Source organism: Callorhinus ursinus, unplaced genomic scaffold, assembly GCF_003265705.2.
Source record: "Callorhinus ursinus isolate GAN/ISIS: 27379988/994484 unplaced genomic scaffold, GSC_fseal_2.0 scaffold10, whole genome shotgun sequence".
Lineage (NCBI taxonomy): Eukaryota > Metazoa > Chordata > Mammalia > Carnivora > Otariidae > Callorhinus > Callorhinus ursinus.
In genome coordinates, this window is record NW_027397072.1 from 18707082 (window position 1) to 18711431 (window position 4350).

Genomic DNA, 4350 nt, shown 5'->3' on the forward strand with positions numbered 1-4350 from the left:
ACAATGAATCATGGAACACTGCATCAAAAACTAATGATGTAATATATGGTGATTAACATAACAATAAAAAAATTTAAAAAAAAAAAAAAAGATTCTACCTATAAGTGAAATCATATGGTAAAAAAAAAATAAAAAAGAGCTGTGAAGGAGGATGCAAGCTCCAGAGGGTAAGAATATTATTAAATGAAAAAATGAATGAACAGGATAGCTAAACCCTCCAAAAGAACTTAAGCTAGGGGCCCTACACATATCCTAGTGAGAAGGGTTGGCAGACTGTTTACACATAAAATATCTGTTGAATTACTGAATTAAATAATGCAAGAATCAATGGTTGAGTGAATAACTAAAGGAAGGAATGCATACGCTACTTTAAAAACTATTAAGAGTTTTGGTCCCTGAGAAGAGTCTTCCTGAAGGCGGATGCTGGGCAAGCTTTACAATAATATGCACACAGTAGCACAGCTGAAATTTCCAGTTCCCCTCTCGGGGTCCTACAGGACACCTAACTCCATTCAGACCCCCACCCCAACTGCTTGTGTATACAACCCACCTTATACCATGTTTCACAAAACCTAGTGAGTTACTTAGTGAGCCTTTACGTACATCAAAATCAGCCCATGTTATAGATGAGAAAAATGATGCTGATCCAGATTGAGTTTGAATTGCAACAATTTTAGGATTCTAGGATTCTCCTACCATAGCTTTAATTCTGAGACCCTGGGAAGATGGCAACCCTTGGCTCATCACCAAACTTCCTGACTGTGCCCATTCTCTACAATGACCCTGCCCAAGTCCTCAGGGTGTAGCTTTCAACTCAAGCAACCAGGCCACCAGCGTACCTGGACAAGCTCAAGGATTTTGTGGCATTTCATTTAGCTTACGTAGTTAAGCTACGTAAAGTACACACTTTGATGTGGCTCCTAGTGGTAGATAGTTAATTCTCCTCCATTCATGAACCAGTATTTCAAATGCTGAAGACCCACACTGCCTTTAGTGTCCTTAAGTTTCTACTTTGTGTGAGAGCTGTGTTTAGCTCATAAATCTCAAGCCTCAGTCTTGGTCTTCTGGATATGAGCAGACTCTTTCCCTGGAAACTTGTAGCCTGTCTGAGAAATAAGCACAGCTCCGTGCTAGGGAGTGACATGAAAGTGAGCTCACCCCAGCAGAGAAAGAGGGGCCCGTTAGATATTCCTCTGTCTTAGCCACAGGCAGAGCAGGAAGCAAACGCAGTGCCCACTGCTATTGAAGTCAATGATGAGACATGGTGGCTGTGACCAGGAGGTGACTCTGGTGGGGTAGAGGGGGGGTGGCAGGAGGGCTGGGAGGTGGGCTAGCAGCCCAGAGCACTCAGGCATAATTTCCTTTACCTCCATGCTGTCACTCACAGCCCTTTATACAGCACCAATGTCATACCACATCAGCTGCACCTGTGCCCGTGTCATGACTTTCAAACTCAGATAAATACCATCAACAGACATCAGGATGATGGGCACAATGGAACAGCCTAGTGATTGATCTGTTTGTTTCCACCCTGGGGCCACAGGTCTATTAAATAAACACTGGTATTTTGAAGGAAAAGCAGGAGAAATGACTATTGGGTGGCTTTTATATTTCTTGTTCAGTTTGGATGTTGCTGTTGTTGTTTGCTCTTTGGATTGTGTGAGTGTGTGTGTGTGTGTGTGTGTGTGTGTGTGTGTGTGTGTGAATGATTCTTTTCAGACAAATAGATCTGGACATAAGCAGCAGGGCTTTATTTGCCAGCTCTAATTCCTTCGTGAATATACTCCACAGCTGGCAAGATGTCAACAATTAGCTGATTTCCCTGCATTTTGATTTAGCAAAATTCTGCTCTGTGGCCAGATTAGACATGAGAAGTAGAGAGGCCACATTATCTTCCCCAGAGAACTCGCCCCTGAATGCTCCCAAGGCCGGTCCTCTCATGCCAAGCTAGTAGGTAGAGTCTGGAATGGAGTGCACTTTTTTCCTCATTTTGCACAAAGAAAACTAGTGTTTGAGGACAATGTTATGCCTAGATGTTACATAATCCATTGCATTTGGATCATTTAATTTCAAAAGGATCATTTATAAGAAAAAATATTTATATTATATTTATATTTATAATCCTTAAGATACATAGTTAAGGGGGCGCCTGGGTGGCTCAGTCATTAAGCAGCTGCCTTAGGCTCAGGTCACAGTCCCAGGGTTCCCGGGTCAAGCCCCATGTCAGGCTCCCTGCTCCGTGGGGGGCCTGCTTCTCCCTCTCCCACTCCCCCTGCTTGTGTTCCCTCTCTCACTGTCTCTCTCTCTGTCAAATAAATGAAATCTTTAAAAAAAAAAAAAGATACATAGTTAAGGGCACCTGGCTGGCACAGTGGGTTGGGCGTCTGACTCTTGGTTTCAGCTCAGGTCATGATCTCAGGGTTGTGAGATCTCTGCTTGAGATTCTCTCTCCCTCTGCCTGTGCCCCTCCCACTGTGTGCTTTCTCTCTCTCTTTCAGATAAATAAATATTTTTAAAAATACAATAAAATATATAGTTAGATTTATTAATAAATTCCAGATAATAAAAAGCCACCCTCCTCCAAACTTTGAAAGTGGTTTTGTTTTCTACTTTTTAAAATCCTGGTAAAAAAATCTATTCAGAATTTGAGAGTCATTGTCTTATCTGTTCACCCAAGAGAGTTCCTAAATTAGTATGTTACTATTTCTTTACCTATAAAATGCAGATGATATCATTGAGAATTTCATAAGGGGAGTGACTTAAAGCTATTTTAAGAGTCACTTCTTCCTACGTCAAACTCTCACTCTTTGCAGATAATATGATACTTTATGTGGAAAGCCCAAAAGACTCCACCCCAAAACTTCTAGAACTCATACAGGAATTCAGTAAACTGGCAGGATATAAAATCAATGCACAGAAATCAGTGGCGTTCTTATACACCACCAACAAGACGGAGAGAAATTAAGGAGTCAATCCCATTTACAATTGCACCCCAAACCATAAGATACCTAGGAATAAATCTAACCAAAGAGGCAAAGAATCTGTACTCAGAGAACTACAGAATACTCATGAAAGAAATTGAGGAAGACACAAAGAAATGGAAAAATGTTCCATGCTCATGGATTGGAAGAACAAATATTGTGAAGATGTCAATGCTACCTAGAGCAATCTACACATTCAATGCAATCCCTATCAAGATACCATCCACTTTTTTCAAAGAAATGGAACAAATAATCCTAAAATTTGTATGGAACCAGAAAGGACCTCGAATAGCCAGAGGAATGTTGAAAAAGCAAAGCAAAGCTGGTGGCATCACAATTCCAGACTTCAAGCTCTATTACAAAGCTGTAATCATTAAGACAGTATGGTACTGGGACAAAAACAGACACATTCATCAATGGAACAGAATAGAGAGCCCAGAAATGGACCCTCAACTCTGTGGTCAACTCATCTTCAACAAAGCAGGAAAGAATGTCCAGTGGAAAAAAAGACAGTCTCTTCAACAAATGGTGTTGGGAAAATTGGACAGCCACATGCAGAAGAATGAAACTGGACCATTTCCTTACACCACACACAAAAATAGACTCCAAATGGTTGAAAGACCTAAATGTGAGACAGGAGTCCATCAACATCCTAAAGGAGAACACAGGCAGCAAACTTTTCGACCTCAGCCGCAGCAACTTCTTCCTAGAAACATTGCCAAAGGCAAGAGAAGCAAGGGAAAAATGAACTATTGGGATTTCATCAAGATAAAAAGCTTTTGCACAGCAAAAGAAACAGTCCACAAAACAAAAGACAACCAACAGAATGGGAGAAGAGATTTGCAAATGACATATCAGATAAAGGGCTAGTATCCAAAATCTATAAAGAACTCATCAAACTCAACACCCAAAGAACAAATAATCCAATCAAGAAATGGGCAGAAGACATGAACAGACATTTTTCCAAAGAAGACATCCACATGGCCAACAGACACATGAAAAAGTGCTCAACATCGCCCGGCATCAGGGAAATGCAAAACAAAACCTCAATGAGATACCACCTCACACCAGTCAGAATGGCTAAAATTAACAAGTCAGGAAATGATAGATGTTGGTGGGGATGCGGAGAAAGGGGAACCCTCCTACACTGTTAGTGGGAAAGCAAGCTGGTGCAGCCACTCTGGAAAACAGTATGGAGGTTCCTCAAACAGTTGAAAATAGAGCTACCCTATGACCCAGCAATTGCACTACTGGGTATTTACCCCAAAGATACAAATGTAGTGATCCAAAGGGGTACATGCAGCCTGATGTTTACAGCAGCAATGTCCACAATAACCAAACTATGGAAAGAGCCAAGATGTCCATCGAC

At 41.2% G+C, this 4350-nt stretch overlaps 1 long non-coding RNA gene across 1 annotated transcript in view; it reads right to left on the reverse strand.

The window, feature by feature from the left end:
* Nucleotides 1–4350, reverse strand: part of LOC141373483 (uncharacterized) — a 127482-nt gene that overhangs the window by 63612 nt on the left and 59520 nt on the right. The window lies entirely within an intron of this gene.